The sequence below is a fragment of the Jaculus jaculus genome, chromosome 1 (genome assembly GCF_020740685.1).
Source record: "Jaculus jaculus isolate mJacJac1 chromosome 1, mJacJac1.mat.Y.cur, whole genome shotgun sequence".
Classification (NCBI taxonomy): domain Eukaryota; kingdom Metazoa; phylum Chordata; class Mammalia; order Rodentia; family Dipodidae; genus Jaculus; species Jaculus jaculus.
The window spans coordinates 11,880,000-11,898,826 of record NC_059102.1 but is presented as its reverse complement, the minus strand read 5'-3'; the positions used below and the strand labels follow the sequence as shown (position 1 = coordinate 11,898,826).

Here is an 18,827-nt window from a genome sequence, read left to right as displayed (position 1 = left end):
AGCCCTGGCATGCCCATTCTCTTTCCCTCTATCTGTCTTTCTCTGTCACTCTCAAATAAATAAAAATGAACAAAAAAAATCTAAAAAAATTATATATACAACAGTAATGTCTTCTAGTGAGACTGAATTAGATGAAATGTCAGAGAATTCAAAAGAATGATTATGTGTATGCTCAAAGAAATCAATGAAGAAAACAAACTCCAAAAGAAAATCTCAAGAGAACATGGGAAATCAACTTAAGAAAATAAGGAACCCAGAAAGCCAAGCTCCGCATGTTCTCCCTCATATGTGGATCCTAGCTACAGATGATTGGGCTTCAGTGTGAGAAGGAAAATACTTGGTAGCAGAGGCCATTAAGTTAAAAAGGAGATAGAAAGGGAAGAGAAAGGAAGGGAGGAGGGTACTTAATAGGTTGGTATTGTATATATGTAAGTACAATGATTGAGATGGGGAGGTAATATGATGGAAAATGGAATTATCAAAGGGGAAAGTGTGGGGGGGAGGGAGGGTATTACCATGGGATTTTTTTTATAATCATAGAAAATGTTAATAAAAATTAAATTTAAAAAATAAAAAGGAGAAGACAAAAAAGAAAATAAGGAAGTCAATATAAGATATGAGTAAGGAACTAGAAATACTTTAGAAATTCCAATCTAAAATACTGCAAATAAAAAACACAGTTAAAGGCAGAAGAGATGGCTTAGCAGTTAAGAGCGTGCCTGTGAAGCCCAAGGACCCCAGTTCAAGATTCGATCCTCCAGGACCCACGTTAGACAGATGCACAAGGGGGCGCACACATCTGCAGTTTGTTTGTAGCGGCTAGAGGCCCTGGCGCACCCATTCTCTTTCCTTCTCTCTATCTGCCTCTTTCTCTGTCACTTTCAAATAAATAAATAAATAATAACAAAAAAAATTTTAAATAAAAATAAAACATGGTTAAGTCCAATAATACACTCTGTAAAAAGTCTCACCAGCAGAATGGATCAAGGAGAGGACAAAATATCTTGGTTTGATGACAAGTCAGGAAATTTGAAACATTCCAACAAAGAGAAAAAAATTAATAAGAAGGTATGAGTGGGAATTGCAAAACATTTGTAACACTATAAAGAGATCAAACCTAAGAACTATGGGTACAGAAGAAGAGTTGCAATCTAAAGACATAGTAAATGTTTTACACAAAATCATAGAAGAAAATTTCCCGAAATTAGGGGGAAAGATGCCACTACAGATACAGGAGGCATTTAGAACACCAGACAGACAAAACCAGAAAACAACCTTTCCTTATCATATTATGACTAAACTACTAAACACAAAGACAAAAGAAAATACACAGAAAGAAGAAAGAAGCACCTGGTCACCTATAAAGCCAAGCCCATCAGAGTAACAGCAGACCTCCCAACACAAAATTTAAAAGCTCACAGTGTATGTTCCAAGTTCTGAAAGACAACATCTACCAATCCAGCCTACTATACTCAGCAGAGCTATCTGTCACAACTGAAGACACAAGGAAATGTAAAAACATCCCACACTCACATATTGGAAGAATCAATATTGTGCAAATATCTATCTTACCGAAAGCAAACTACAGATTTTATGCAATTCCCATCAAAATTCCAATGGTATTCTTTGTGTGTGTGTGTGTGTGTGTGTGTGTGTGTGTGTGTGTGTGTGTGCGTGTACGCGTGCATGCGTGTGTTTAATGTACATTTTATTAATTTCAACTCTAGTGTCCTCTCTTATCTTCTTCCTAGTCCCACTGAATACCTTGTTTTTCCCAACTAGTCTCCTTCCTACTTTCAGGTCTTTTTTTTTTCATCTTTTTTTTATTAGATATAGACATATTTTGTAAAAAAAAATATGGAACGCTTTACAAATTCGTGTGTCATCCTTGCACAGGGGCCATGCTAGTCTTCTCTGTATTGTTCCAATTTTAGTACATATGCTGTCGAAGTGAGCACAAAAATGGCATTCTATTTTTTTAAATATTTTATCTTTATTTATTTATTTGATAGAGGGAGAGAGGCAGAGTGAGAAAGGGAGACAACAGGCAAACCAGGGCCTCAGACCACTGCAAACGAACTCCAGATGCATGTGCCACTTTGTGCATTTGGTTTATGTGGGTTCTGGGGAACCAAACCGAGGTCCTTTGGCTTTGCAGGCAAACGCCTTAACCACTAAGCCATCTTTCCAGCCCCAAAAGTGGCATTCTTAATGGAAATAGAAAAAAAAAATCCTAAAATTTATTTGGGGGCTGGAGAAATTGCTCAGTGGTTAAGGCACTTGTTTGCAAAGAGCCTAACAATCCAAGTTCAATTCCCTAGTACCCATGTAAAACCAGATGCACAGTGGAGCATGCCTGTGGAGTTTGTCTGCAGTAGCTGGAGGTCCTGGGGCACCCGTCCTCTCCTTGCCATCTTCCCTCCCTCTATTTCCATCTCTGTCTCTGTGTATCTCTCTTCTGTTTTTCTCTCTGCTTGCCAATAAATAAAGTTTAAAAAAAAAAAATCATTTGGTCTTGAGCCAGGCGTGGTGGCACATGCCTTTAATCCCAGCACTTGGGAGGCAGAAGTAGAAGGATTGTTGTGGGTTAGAGGCCAGCCTAAGCCTACATAGTGAATTCCAGGTCAGCCTGAGCTAGAGTGAGACCCTATCTCAAAAAAAAAAAAAAAAAAAAATGCAAAAAAAATCATTTGGAAGAACAAAAGACCTCAAATACCAAAGAAATCCTAAACATCAAAATTAAGGTTGGTGGTATCACCATGCCCGATTTTAAGGTATATTAAAGAGCCACAGGAACAACAGAAGCATGGATACTGGCACAAAACAGACACGCAGATCAATGAACAGAGCAGAGGACCCAGATGTATCCCCAGGTAGCTGCAGCCATCTGATTTTTGGAAAAAATGCCAAGTTTTCACTCAAGAAAAAAAAAAACAAAAAAAACAGCCTCTTTAATAAATGGTGCTGGGAAAACTGGATATGCCAAAGGAGAAAAATAAATTCTTACCTCTCTCCATGCACAAGAATAAAACCCAGATGGATCAAAGACTTTAATATCAGACCTGAAACTCTGAAACTTCTAGAGGAAAAAATGGAGGAAACCCTTCAGAATACAAGCACAGGCACAAACTTTCTCAGTAGAATTCCACTCACACAGGAAATAAGAACACTAATCAAAAAGCTTTGGTACAAGAAAAAACACTGAATGGAGCAAAAAACAAGCCTACAGAATGGGAGAAAAATCTTTGCCAGCTATACATCTGACACAGGATTAATACCCAGGATACACAAATAACTAAGAAATCAAATAACCCAATCAAAAAGTAGACTACACACTTGGGAGGCAGAGGGAGGAGGATCGCCATGAGTTCGAGGCCAGCCTGAGACTACAGAATTCCAGGTCAGCCTGGGCTAGAGAGAGACCCTACCTCAAAAAACAAACAAACAAAAAGTAGACTACAGAAATGAATAGTGTTCTCTAAAGAAGAAATACAAATGACCAATAAATTTTTTTGTTTGTTTGTTTGTTTTTGTTTTTCGAGGTAGGGTCTCACTCTGGCTCAGGCTGACCTGGAATTCACTATGTAGTCTCAGGGTGGCCTCGAACTCTCAGTGATCCTCCTACCTCTGCCTCCCGTGTGCTGGGATTAAAGGCGTGCGCCACCACGCCCGGCTAATAAATATTTTTAAATGTTCAATATATTTAGCCATCCAAGAAATGAAAATGAAAACTACTTTGAGACTCCATCTCACACCAGTTAGAATGGCTATCATCAAGAAATCAAATGAGAGCTGGAGAGATGTCTTAGTGGTTAAGGCACTTGCATGTGAAGCCAAAGGACCCAGGTTGATTCCCCAGAATCCACATAAACCAGATGCACAAGGTGGTACGTGCATTTGGAGTTTGTTCATAGCAGCTGAAGGGCTTGGTGCACCCATCATTCATTCATTCTCTCTCTCTCTCTCTCTCTCTTATGAATGAGACAAATAAATAAAAAATTTTAAATATAATAAAAAAGAAATTAAATGAGAGCTAGAGAGATGGATCAACAGTTAAGGAGCTTCTCTACAAACCTAACAACCCAGGTTCAATTCCACAGGACCCACATAAAGCCAGATGACCAGTGGCACATGCATCTGGAGTTCATTTGCAATGGCTGGAGGCCCTGGTGTGCCCATTCTCTCTCTCTTTCATTCCCCCCCCACCCCTCTCTCCCTCTCCCTCTCTCTCTCTCTCTCTCTCTCTCTCTCTCTCTCTCTCTCTCTCTCTCTCTGCGTGTGTGTGTGTGTGTGTGTGTGTGTATGTGTGTGTGTGTGTGTTTGCAAATAAATAAATGAAAAAAAATTTTTAAAGAAAGCAAATGAAAATTAATTGCTGGCAGGGTGTAGAGAAAGAGGAACCCTTCTCCAGTGCTGGTGAGAATGTTACGGGATAGCCATTTGTAGAAACAGGTGTAGAGGTTTCCGAGACAGCTACAAATTGATCTACAGCATGGCCCACTCCTCCATACCATATGCCACTCCTAGCCATGTACCCTAAGGACTCTACGCATTACTATAGAGATACGTGCTGATCCATGTTTACTGCTGCTCTATCTACAACACCTAGGAAATGGAACCAGCCAAATGCCCATCAACCAATGAATGAAGCCTTTAATCCCAGAACTCAGGAGGCAAAAGTAGGAGGACTGCCATGAGTTCAAGGCCACCCTGAGAGCATATAATTCCAGGTCAGCCTGAACTACAGTCAGACTCTGCTTCAGAAAGAATAAAAACTGATGGATAGATAATGAAAATGCATTATATATACTCAATGGAGTTTTATTCAGCTTTAAATAACTTTTTTTTTTAATTTGTTTGAGAGCGACAGACACAGAGAGAAAGAGAGAGAGAGAGAGAGAGAGAATGGGCGCGCCAGGGCTTCCAGTCTCTGCAAACGAACTCCAGACGCGTGCGCCCCCTTGTGCATCTGGCTAACATGGGACCTGGGGAACCGAGCCTCAAACCGGGGTCCTTAGGCTTCACAGGCAAGCGCTTAACCGCTAAGCCATCTCTCCGGCCCTCATTCAGCTTTAAAGAAAGATGCAATTATGAAAATTGCAGGAAAATGGATGGGCTTGGAAAAGATTATACTAAGTGAGGTAACACAGGCTCAGCAAATGCGACACGGTCTCTCTCATATACAGATCCTTATTTCAAAATTTTAAGCTTTATGTGCACTGGAGTAAGACTTGGTAATAGAGTCCAGGAAGCCAGAAAGTGGTCCTGAAGGAGAGAGGGCAGGGGAGGGCTTAAGGAAAGAGTGCAGTGGGCATGTGAGTAGAAGGACGGAGTAATAGGGATGGAATGGACAACACAGGATCAGGGGAGGGGATGGAAAGAGGAAGGAGTGGGAGGTGGGTTAGTCAAAATTAAAAGACATTATGAACAAGGCACATGAAAACATACTTCTTGGGGCTGAAGAGATGGTTTATCAGTGAAAGGCTCTTGCTTTAAAAGCCAAAGTCTGACACCCCAGGTTCACTTCCCCAGCACCCATGTAAGCCCAGATACACAAAGCAGCACATGCATCTGGAATTCATTTGCAGTGGCTGGAGGCCTGGCACACTCATATTTATATTCTCTGTCTCTGCTTGAAAATAAATAAATAAAAATATTTTTAAAAATTAAAAAAAAGGCAGTCATGGTGGTGTACTCGGGAGGCAGAGGTAGGAGGATCGCTGTGAGTTCAAGGCCACCCTGGGACTCCATAGTGAATTCCACATCAGCCTGGGCTAGAGTGAGGCATTACCTCGAAAAACCAAAAAATAAAAAAAATTAAAGAAGCATACTCTTCATTAGCTTAAAAAATATATAAGAGAAAGGAAGGGAGGAGGGTACTTAATAGGTTGATATTGTATATATGTAAGTACAATGATTGAGATGGGGAGGTAATATGATGGACAATGGAATTTCAAAGGGTAAAGTGTCAGGGGGGAGGGAGGGAATTACCAAGGGATATCTTTTTATAATCACGGAAAATGTTAAGAAAAATTTAAAAATTAAATATATATATATATATATATATATATACATATATATATATATATATATATGTATGTATGTTAAAAAAGGAGAGTTAAGCAAAAGTACCCTGTGGGGGTGGAAAAAGCTATGCCCAGAAACCATGCATTGTTACGAGAAAATTTCAGTGTCAGGGATGGAATACCCTCCAGTAAGTTGTTGGTCAGAGAGGTACATGATGCCCCCAAAACATTATAAGCTATTACCAAGGCTGTTGGCTGCCCATTAGACTAGGTGGTAAAAATCTATTGCTGAAGGCACCACCCAGTTGGGCTGCAGGACACTGGGGATCAAGCTGAAGGCCAGTTGGAAGCCCTCTCCCTGCTGACTAACAGTCAGGATGCCAAAAAGAGCTGTGCAGCCTTGTGAGAGAGAAAAGTCACCAACAGTCTTAACTTTCAGTGGACCCTGCAAGCTCCATGGCTGGCCAGCCACGAAAAAGGTAACAACTGATGCAATGGTGGCATGCCTGTTATGGGAAAACCCAACTGCTCTCTGCTTAGACTTAAGACCCATTCCATGGTAGGGAATGCCTGCCTGGTGCTGAAAACCTCATCAAAAGCCTATGGCTAGGGAGCTCATAAGGCCTGGGGGTGAAGCTACTATTGTTGTTCAGTTTAATGGATATAATCTGCCCACCAAACTGCCTATAAATACTTATGTTTATACCCACGTATTAATGCTAGTCACACATTTAATTAGAGAAGCTTCTCTTTTCAGATGGCAGTAACTACTGAGGAGACTCAAACATATTCAAAGGGCTGAGAAGTGACGGTGGAGTTTACAACACTAAGTGAGACATCTCTAACACACCCTCCAAGGCTCAGGGACCACTGCACAAGAGGAGGCAGAAAGAATGAAAATGCCAAAGGCAGAGGAAGAATGCTTTGGAATGATGTCTCCCAGACATTAAGTGGCCATTGCAATCATGACCTTACAATGGCTGAAGCTATCTATACAGGACCTGAATAATTTGAGAGCAAAAAAGAAGAAGAATGAATGAATGAATGAATGAATGAATGACATCAAAATAAAAGACAGAGCTAAGCATGAAAGTGCACACCTTTAATCCCAGCACTTGGGAAACAGACGTAGGAGGATCACTGTGAATTCAAAGCCAGCCTGAGACTACATAGTGAATTCCAGGTCAGCCTGGACTAGAGTGAGATCCAAATTCGAAAAAGAAAAAACAGGAGACAGAATAGTTGGAAAGAAGGGGTTCAACGTAGGGGGGACAGGGAAGGAGGAAAAGCAGGTGGTGAAGGGGATTATGATCAGGGTACACTGTATGTATGAATGGAGATTGTCAATAAAAAGCTTATGCAAGCTGTCTGGCTAAATGTACATACTATGCTCATCAAACTGCCCAGGAAGCACTTCTCTTAATGTTCATACCCATATATTAATGCTACTCTCACTTTTTTGTTAAAGAACTTTCTCTTTTCAGATGGCAATGACCTTGGGATGACTCAGAAGGCACCATGATGCTGAGAAGAAGTGACAGAGGAGTAATCAGCACTGAAATATCTCTATCACACCTTCCAAGGCTCAGGGTCCATTGCAGAAGAAGTAGTAGAAAGAATGTAAGAGCCAAAGGAAGGGTAGGACTCCTTACAACGTGCTTCTCCAGATACAAAATGGCCTAGATACCCATGACCTCATAGTGTCTGATACTACCTACACAAAACCATCATAATAGGAGGAAAAGACGATGACACCAAAATAAAAGAGGGATTGATTGAGAGGGGGAGGGGATATGACGGAGAATGGAGGGATATTGTTTACAATCATGGAAGTTGTTAATTTTTTTTAAAAAAAGTCTATGGTGGGGCTGGAGAGATGGCTTAGCGGTTAAGCGCTTGCCTGTGAAGCCTAAGGACCCCGGTTCGAGGCTCAGTTCCCCAGGTCCCACGTTAGCCAGATGCACAAGGGGGTACACGCGTCTGGAGTTCGTTTGCAGAGGCTGGAAGCCCTGGCGCGCCCATTCTCTCTCTCTCCCTCTATCTGTCTTCCTCTCTTTGTCTGTCGCTCTCAAATAAATAAATAAATAATTTTAAAAAAAAAGTCTATGGTGGGGAAGATCATGAGTATTCGGAGTGCAATGTCTACTCTTGTCTGACTAAATGCATATATTATGCTCACAAAAAAAAAAACTTAAGCAAGAAAAATAAACTTTTTTAGACCAACAAAAATATATATTCTGTACTTGTACACATGTTAAGTCAGAATTATGCTTTGGGTGAATAATTATATAAGTGGTTTTGCTTTTATAATGACTGACTCAAAGAAACCCAATTGCTTTTTAATCATGCCAGCAGTTACCTAAAATTATTTGGCATAGAAAATGAATTACTACAGCAAAAGCACAAACTCTCCTTGTTTGGATGAGGCATCAATAGGCAGTATTGTTCACTTGTCAACTTATGACCAAGAGGTCATAAAACTTGATGTTCCTCGGATTTAATGGAAAAAACAGACCTAAAATACAAAAGCTAAAGACAAATGGTGCTCACAGCAAGATTGTTCCTATCACATGAGCTTTGCACTCACTAAAATGTGCTTAACTCATCGTAGGTAAATTCTCAACACTCTCAGGAAATTAGAAACAGCTTTTACTTATTATAGGAGTATAACTGTCAAGGACTCTTGACATCATGTGAATTTTCATATTGGCTCCATATCATAAATTTCAAGAACACTATTATTTCTTCCTAAATAGTTTACAATGTGGCAACAAAGAATTCTCTCTCCAGCTGTTTCTTAAAAAGGCAAGTCTGCTCATTCAGCAGCCCACTGGCCTCTACTCCACTCCTTGCACTCTGCTGGCTGCTTTGTGTATTTCTTCAGACTCTGGAAAAATATTGCTCTAAACTGGAGTAACAAAGCACAACGTATGGCTAAATTATCAAAAGGGGATGCTGACAAAAATAAGACTGGTGGCATCACTGTGCCCAATTTCAAGCTATATTACAAAGCCACAATAACAAAAACAGCATGGTACTGGCACAAAGACACATACGTAGATCAGTGGAACAAAACAGAGGACCCAGATGTTAATCTAAGCAGCTATAGTCATCTGATTTTTGACAAAAATAAAAATACCAAAAATATTCATTGGAGAAAAGACAGCCTCTTCAACAAGTGGTGCTGGGAAAACTGGGTATCTATATGTAGAAAGATGAAAATAGATCCTTGTCTTTCTCCATGCACAAGAATCAAGTCCAAATGGATCAGGAACCTTAATATCAGACCTGAAACTCTGAAATTGCTAGAGGAGAAGGTGTAAGGGAAACCCTTCAACATACTGGCATAGGCAATGACTTTCTGAATATAACCCCAATTGCTCAGGAAATAAAAGCACTAATCAAACACCGGGATCTCACAAAATTACAAAGCTTTTGCACAGCAAAAGACACTATGAATAGAGCAAAGCGACAACCTACATAATGGGAGAAAATCGTTGCCGGCTATACATCTGTCAAAGATTAATATCCAGTATATACAAAGAATTCAAAAAACAAAACAATAAGAAATCAATCAACTCAATTTAAAAAATGGGCTATGAGCCAGGCGTGATGGCGCACACCTTTCATCCCAGCACTCAGGAAGCAGAGGTAGGAGGATCACCATGAGTTCAAGACCACCCTGAGACTACATAATGAATTTCAGGTCAGCCTGGGCTAGAGAGAGAGATCCTACCTTGAAAAACCAAAAAAGAAAAAAAGAAAAAAATGGGGGGAGGCCCTCTGAAACTAAACAGAGAGTTCTCAACAGAAGAAAGATGGATGGCATATAAATATCTAAGAAAATGTTCTACATTATTAGCCATCAGTGAAATACAAATTGAAACTATTTTGAGATTCCATCTCACTCCTGTTGGAATGGCTACCATCAAATGGCGGGTTGGAGGGTTGGCTTAGCAGTTAAGATGCTTGCCTGCAAAGCCAAAGGACCCAGGCTCAATTCCTCAGTACCCACACAAGCCAAATGTACAAGGAGGCACAGGCATCTGGAAGTCATTTGTAGTGGCTAAAGGCCCTGGCACACCCATTCTCTATCTCCCCCCGGCCTCTGCTTGCAAATAAATAAATTAATTTAATTTTAAAAAAAGAAAACAAATGACAATAAATGTTGGCAAGGATGAGGAAAAAGGGGAACCCTTCTACACTGTTGGTGGGAATATAATCTGGTACAGCCCTTATGGAAATCAGTGTGGAGGTTCTTGAGACAAAATAGATTTAACATATGACCCAGCTATAGCACACCTAGGCATATAATCTAAGGACTCTTCTCACTACTTTACAGATTCTTGCACAACTATGCTTATTGCAGCTCTATTCACAATAGCTAGGAAATGTAACCAGCCTAGATGTCCCTCAAATGATAGATAATAAAGATGTGGTACATTTACACAATGGAGTTCTATTCAGTGGTAAAGAAAAATGAAATGGATGGATCTGGAAAGGATTATGCTAAGTGAGGTAACCCAGGCCCAAAAAGCCAAACGCCACATCTTCTCTCTCAAATGTGGATCCTAGCTACAAATGTGTAGACTTGTGTGTGAGCTGGAACCAAAAATTCAATAGCAAAGGCCAGTAAACGAGAAAGGCTATAAGAGGAGGAGGAGAAGGAAGGACTTTAGGGGACGGTATTATGTATATGTAAGTAGAAGAACAGATTACAGGAAGTGGAATGCCTAAGTGAGGCCAGGGGAAGAGATTGAGTAAGAGAAGGGTGGGGGAAGAGTCAATCAAAAGTCAAGATATTTGGCATAAGACATATGAAAACCTACTTTTTTGGATAATGACACATCCAGAAGCCATAGACTGCTACTAGAAAATTTTCAGTGCCAGGGATGGGACTGAAACCTACCAGTGAGTTGTTGGACAGGAAGGTCCCTGTTGCCTCCAAAACATTACAGGCTATTGCCAAGGCCCTTGGTTTCCCACAAGTAACAGATGGTAAGACCCTACTGCTGAAGACTTCACATATGTAGGCAGCAAGGTCACTGAAAAATCAAGCTGGTACTGAGCAGAAAATCTCCTCCCTGTAGACCAGCCAACTGAAAGCTGGAAAAAGCTGCACTGCATGCAGCCCTATGGGAGACAGAAGTCATCAGCAGTGAAAACAGTGGACCCTTGAAGCCTCTAGTTTTGGCTAGACAGGCCAAATGTCCAAACAGGTGCAACAGTGGCATGTCTACTCTCTAATTGGATCGGAGGCCTGCTCTACGGAAGGGAATACATGCCTGGTACTGAAAACCTAATCAAAAGCCTATGGCAGGGGAGGTCATGTGCCTTAGGGGTAATAAAGCCTGCTCTTGTCTGGCTAAATGCATATATTATTCTCACCAAACTGCCCTGTAAGCACTACACTTATTTAATTTTTACAACAAACCATAATGTAGTATTTTCCCATCTTTACAAATAAGGAGGTGAAAGTTAAAAAAGAAACTGAAATGGGAACTTGCTGAAAGCCACACAGGTTAAGAATGGATAGGTGACATCTAAGGCAGGAACAAGCCACAGAGCTCACACCCTCCCTTGATGCTCCTGCTTCCATGTCATGTGGATTCTGACCCAACTGGATGGAACTCAAACAGGTATCACCTCTCACCATCCACACCAGAGAATTTATCACTGGGCCCAACTGTTCTCAGGCAGATGGTTCATCTAAAATTTCATTTCATTGTCTCATCCCTCAGCTTTCAGAAAAGAACACAAGTGTGCAAGAATCAGCTACAATCGTTCCTGCTGCACTTACCTATGTCAAACCCTGCATAGACGTCAAACTACTCTCAAACTTCAACCCAAGACGAAGCCCACAAGAAAGTACTGGAGGTTAAAAACGACAAAATGAGGTGTTTTCTAATGCTTATACCCTCACCCAACAAAGAATACCTCATTTCCCATTTTCTTCTTGACTCTAACAGTTAAGTAATAAATTTGGTGATCTAGTTTCCCAGCTTAACAGCTAATACTTCCAAATGCCTGTGATGGGTAATCTTGATTGGCAGCTGATGAGGTGTAGAATCGCCATAGAACTAAACCTCTGGGCAAGTCTGTGGAGTTTCTAGATTAGGTTAACTGCAGCAGGAGGACCCATCCTAAGTGTGGACAGTGTCCTTCTGTAGGCTGGGGCCTGAAACTAAATAAAAGGGAGAAAGTGAGCTGAGCATGGGCATTCCTCGCTCCTGCTTTCTAATGGAGGCTGCAATGAGACCAGCTGCTTCTGGGTCCCGCCACCAGCCTTCCCTGTCCTGATGCACAGGATCTTCTGGAGCTACAAGCTGAAATAAATCCCCTCCTCCCTTTAAGTGGCTTCTTGTCAGGGGTTTTATTACAGCAACAAGAGAACCAATATACTGCCCTTACCTGCTCCACTTTCTCCATAACCGCCCTGCTAGCCTACTTCACTGTGCCTGCTGCTTAACGACAACTTCTGACCCTGCCTCACCCCTCAACGTGACTGCGCAAGAGCTGGGAGTCTTCATCTGGTGTGTTCACTGACTTGCTAACTACACTACACGCCACTCAAACAGCACCTGATATGCAGTAGGTGTCGTATTCAGTGCCACACTGCTGGGATGAACTTTGAAACCAGGCACAGTTTATGGGAGGAAGGAATTTATTTGAAGATTACAAATGCAGGGAAAGTCCCATAATGGCAGATAAAGCTGGCCCCCTTTTATATACCCATGCACGAAGAAATCCCACCACCAGCACCACAAGCAAACACGCTCCAGGAACCCCAGGCAGAGCTCAGACTGCTGTCTGCAGACCTTAGGCTGGAATTCCAGAGCCGCCTCACACACACCTTGGGGCTAGACCCTAGGATCTGTAACACAGTGACACCTCCTCCAGCCAGACAGCTAGAAGTCAGGCTACAGCCTTGAATAAAACTCCTGAAACTACTGGGGGACAGCCATACAAACTACCACAGTAGGTACACAGTAGTGCTTGCCCAAACACATCAAGAAACCATAGGCTAGAAAGGAATAAATGCTGACATTTGACAAAGGAACACAAATATGATCAGGAAGAGAGAGAAAGGACTGACGGGCCCAGAGTAGCAGCAGGGGAAGACGGGGGGGGGGGGGGGGGGGGGGGGGGGGGGACAGCAAGAGCGGACAGTCCCGGAGGGCACGAAGCCTGCTGAGCACTGCGCCCGAGAGAAAAGAACAAAGCACACTGGGAAGACTCTTCTAAAACGTTTACAATACGCACAGTCTTTTTCTATTATCTTCATTGTTTCCTTCCTTTTTCGTGTGTGTAGTACTGTGGTATGCGTGCGCATGTGATAGGTGTGAGTTTGGAGACACACACACCTCACACACATGAATGCAGAGGCCAGAGGCGGCCATCAGCTGTCCTCCTCTTTATTTCCGTGAGACAGATTCTCACTGAACCTGGAGTTCACATATTTCTTTTACTACACTGGCTGCCCAGTGAGCCTGCAATCCACTTGTCTCTGCCCAGTCAGAGCTGGCATGACAGGTGTGTGCAGCCACACCAACCCTTTCATGTGGGAGCTTACAGGGTGAACTCAGGTCCTCATGCTTCAGCAGCAAGAGCTATTCCCTACTGAGCCCCACAAAATCTTAGTAATAAAAGTGGCTCGAGGCTAGAGACATGGCTTAGCAGCTATGGCAGTTGTCTGTGAAGCCTAAGGACAAAGGTTCAATTCCCCAGGACCCATGTAAGCCAGATGCACAAGGTGGCACAAGCATCTGCAGTTCGTTTCCAGTGGCTACAAGCCCTGTCACGCCCATTCTGTTTATCTACGTACCACCCCCATAAACAAATAAATAATTTTAAAAAAATAGTTCAATTCAGTGAAAATGCTACTTACGTTCAGCATTCATTCACTAGGACAATCACAACCTGTTCACATGGTGAACCACCCCTGCAACGACCTGGTCTAGAAAGCACTGACGTTCCTCAACACTGCCCTGCCTCTAGCCACTCCTGTTTGCTTGAGCAAATCCTTTCATTCTCTGTAAAAACAAAGTCCATCTCTGTAATTAGGAAGTCTTTTATGTCCCATTCTGTACCATGCTATGAGCTGCAAACTGAGACAGTTTAGAAAATTATTAACCAAAACCTTTAAAACAAATAGTCCCTGAGTTGGCTTGAAATTTACCCCTTTGGTCTCCCCCAAAAGTAACACTGTGTTAGGAATGCACCAGAACCTGCGACCAGTTAATTTAACTAAATGATCCAAACTTCTGGCAACGTAACTACCACTAGTAGAAATTGTCTCACAGACTCGGATGCCAGTGAGTCCTGACTTTAAAGTTGTTCATTAAAAGCAGGTGTTGGTTAAGTTATACAAATTGTCTAAGCCTCTACTTTATTCACGTCAACTCTGAACATAATTCTCATTGTTGGTATAGTTCAGTGGTACATCACATGCCTAGCATGAGCTCCCTCCCTAGGTTCAACCTCCAGTATGTCCCCCGTTTCTAAATACTCAAATCTGCCACTATACAAATTCATTGAATTGTATGCCAGGGTTAATATTTGAAAAATAGAGTACGACTATGTGTGACTTCACAATTAATGTGGATATCACTTTTTGACACATGAACTAATTTTCTAAGTATAATTTTGATTTTTACATACATAGAGTAAAACTACTATAAGACAAGGGGAGTTGAAAGCTTCTCTAGGCTGACTTTAGTTTCATAAAATATTTAAATCTTTAAACAAGAAGAATTCTTCATATTTATCACTTTCATGCCTTGATACAAATTATTTCTAGTGAATGGTGAAAACCTTTTCCCACGCATCCTTCACAAGGGAAGCCATGAGCCAGGATGGGAAAGGAGTTCCAGACCTAGACCTCCACCTGGTGGCTGCAATGAGACAAGACAGCATTCCACCAGCTCCTCTCCTGTCCCCACGGGGTCTTTCCTCTTCTTCACACTTGCTGTCAAACCACATAAGCCTGGATAGATGATGTTCTCCAAAATGAGTATTCCCAGGAGTGAACAACTCCTTATATTTCCATCATAAAAGTTCTTCAAGTATGGTGGTTCACGCCTTTAACCCCAGCACTTGGGAGGCAGCAGCAGAAGGACTGCCACAAGCTGGAGGCTACCCTAAGACTACATAGTGAATTCCAGGTCAGCCTGAGCTAGAGTGAGACCTTACTTAAAAAAATAAAAAAGTTCTAAGAATTCAGATAATAGTGCTCTCTAGGGGAGAGCAGAGCACTCTGCAATAACCTCAAACATTGTAAACTTCAACCCCACACATGATAACCTGATGAAATAACAGCAACCAAAACAGTTACAGGGCTGGAAAAATGTCTTAGCACTTAAGCCTGCGAAGCCTAAAGACCCAAATTCGATTCCCTAGTACCCATGTAAGCCAGATGTACACAGTGGCACATGCATCTGAAGTTCACTTGCAATGATTCTCTGACAAGCCCATTTTCTCTCTCTCTCTCTCTGCTTCTTTCTTTCTCAAATGAATAAGCAAACATTTAAGAAATTAAAAAAAAGCCGGGCGTGGTGGCGTACGCCTTTAATCCCAGCACTTGGGAGGCAGAGGTAGGAGGATCGCCGAGAGTTCGAGGCCACCCTGAGACTACATAGTGAATTCCAGGTCAGCCTGAGCCAGAGTGAGACCCTACCTCGAAAAATCGAAAAAAAAAAAAAAAAAATAGGGAAGTTAGTGAAACGGTTCAGTGGTTAAAGGCACTGGCTTGCAAAGCCTGCCAGCTCAGGTTCAATTCCTCAGTGCCCATGCAAAGCCAGATGCACAACACGGCATTTGAGTCTGGAGTTTAGTTGTAGTGGCTGGAGTCCCTGCTATGCTCTTTTTCTCTCATTCTCAAATAATTTTTTAAAGGGCTAGGGAGATTTGCTTACTTGCAAAGCCTGCTGGCTTAGGTTTGATTCCCAGTACCCACATAATCTAAACATACATCAAGAACATCTAACTGGGCCGGGCATGGTGGCGCACACCTTTAATACCAGCACTTGGGAGGCAGAGGCAAGAGGCTCACTGTGAGTTCAAGACCAGCCTGAAACTACATAGTAAATTCCAGAACAGCCTAGCCTAGCGTGAGACTGTACCTCAAAGAAAAAAAGAAAAAAAAAAAAAGGATATCTAACTGTGAGGTTTCACACTCCCATTATCAAGTAAAACAGGTAACATCTAGCAAAACTATAGGGAACTTTTTCACTCTCTGACTCTAGGCTATCACTTGGTAAAACTGATCACAAAAATAAACCTGGGATGACTCAGAAGGCACCACGGTGCTGAGAAGTGACAGAGGAGTGCTCAGCACTGAAACATCTCTATCACACCTTCCAAGGCTCAGGGTCCCATTGCGGAAGAGATGGCAGAAAGAATTTAAGAGTCAAAGGAAGTGTAGGACTCCTTACAATGCACTCTTCCAGACACAAAATGGTCTGGATATCCATGACCTTACGGTGCCTGACACTACCTACACAAGACCCTCATAATAGGAGGAAAAGATGATGACATCAAAATAAAAGCGAGACTGATTGAGAGGGGGAGGGGTACAATGGAGAGTGGAGGAGTTGTCAAGGGAAAAGTGAGGGGAGGGAATTAACATGGCTTATTGTCTATAATTATGGAAGTGGTCAAAACATTTAAGTACTGGGCTGGAGAGATGGCTTAGCAGTTAAATGCTTGCCTGTGAAGCCTAAGGTCCTCGGTTCGAGGCTCAATTCCCCAGGACCCATGTTAGCCAGATGCATAAGAGGGCGCATACATCTGGAATTTGTGTGCAGTGGCTGGAGGCCTTGGCGCACCCATTCTCTCTCTCTCTCTCTCTCTCTCTCTCTCTCTGCCTTTCTCTCAATGTCACCTTCAAATAAATAAATAAAAATTTAAAAATTTTTAAGTATTACAATAAAGATTGAGACTCTAATATAATACATTCAAAAGAAAACTGGCTTAGATACTTTCAGAAAAAGCCAAAGTCATCAAAAAAAAATTTTAAAGCAACAATCATATTATAAACATAGTAGTTCATGAAATGTAAGAGCCTTCATGGGACCCTACATTTATTCTAAAAGGCTAACAATTGCACAATTGGGAACATGTTAACATAGTATGCATGTTAATCTTTAATGGATACTAGATATTGTGATTATAATATATAGAGAAGAGTGCTCTTAGATCAGAATAAACCTTAAAAACAGGCATCAAACACTGCCCCAGCAAAGGACTCCAATTAAATCAAATCAGACTGCAGAGCCATTCACGCCCGAGCTGCTGGGAACAGAACAAACGGTGGATGAAGCCAAGAGCAATGCTTACAGCTCAAGGGAAGAGGCCGAGAGTGCCCAGCTGACCCACTGTCGCCCCGGAGACTGCATATGCCCAAGGCTGAGCCCTCTAGAAGTGACCCAAGGCTTCTCTAACAGAGTGCATAATCTTTCTCTTCACTCATTTAAATAGCAACTGTGACAATAAGGTGTACAAACTTGTACTGAGGGGGCAACAACAGACAATGAATGGCCCAGATATTACTGTATAAAGGCGGGCAGGAATGAAGAAGCCGTTCTACGGCAAGAAACCTGGATTAGAGGATGCCTTTTTTAAGTGCTTCTTTGGGTGTATATGTGCATATGATATGTTTGTGTGTGTTCATACATGTAAGTGCAGTTATTCATGTGCTACAGAGCACATGTGGAGACCAGGGGACAACTTCAAGGGCCGTCAGTCCAGGCCTTCTACCTAGTTTGTTTTGGTTTTTCTTTTTTTTTAAGGTAGGGTCCCACTCTAGCCTAGGCTGACCTGGAATTCACTATATAATCTCAGGGTGACCTTGAACTCACAGTGATCCTCCTACCTCTGCTGGGATTAAAGGTATGCACCACCACGCCCGGCTACCTTCCGCCTTTTTTGGGAGGGTCTCTTTCTGTTGACTGTTCACCACTGCATTGACCAGCCTACCTGGCCCATAGCTTGCAGATAATTCTCTTTCTGCCTCCCTTCTTACCTACGCGTGCTGGGACTACAGACATTACTGCTACAGCTTCCGGTTACATGTGACATCTAAAGACCTGAAATTAGGCACTCAGGTTTGCACAGCAAGTACTTTAACCACTGAGCATCTCCTCAGCCCCAGAGGGTAACTTGAATCCACACAAACAAATGAAGAGAACCAGAAGAGGCAAATATGGTAAATATAACAAGTTATAAATAGCTACCTGTTCTTACCTTTTTTTCTCAGTCTTATAAAAGACATAAAGCTATATAATCTGTAATAATATATAGAATTTGCAACACATACATGTAAATGTGTCAATAGCATGACAAGAAGAAAAGAGGCTACAGCTATGCAGAGGTAACAGTTTTATACTTCTGTGGAATAAAGTTAGTATAAATTAAGATCTATGTGATAACAAGGTGGCGCATGCACCTGGAGTTCATTTGCAATAACTAGAGGTCCTGGTGCTCCCCATTCTTTAGTTGCTTCTTTTTCTCTCTCAAATAAAAAATAAAAATAAAAAAATAGCTAGATGGGCAGAATTGGAACTCCAGAGAGCTGCTGTTGGTCAGAATTATCTGAGACTTTTTACTGACTAGAGTTGTTGGACTGTACAGAGCTTGATGTTTGCCCTGTTTAAATCTTGTATTGGTTGAATAATTTTGCTATGCACAGTGCCATATTTTGCAATATAAGTATTTATTCTGTGCCACCATGGGATATTGTTAACAATCATGGAAGTTGTTAATGAAATAAAAATATAAAAACAAACAAAAAAAAGATTTATG

General features: G+C 41.7%; 1 protein-coding gene and 1 non-coding gene across 6 annotated transcripts in view; both read right to left on the bottom strand.

Moving 5' to 3' along the window:
- The window catches only part of Ate1 (arginyltransferase 1), a 157,146-nt gene that overhangs the window by 110,713 nt on the left and 27,606 nt on the right, over nucleotides 1-18,827 (bottom strand). The window lies entirely within an intron of this gene.
- LOC123458170 lies at nucleotides 1,852-1,958 on the bottom strand. The gene has a single exon (XR_006635468.1). It is a non-coding gene; the product is annotated as a U6 spliceosomal RNA (small nuclear RNA).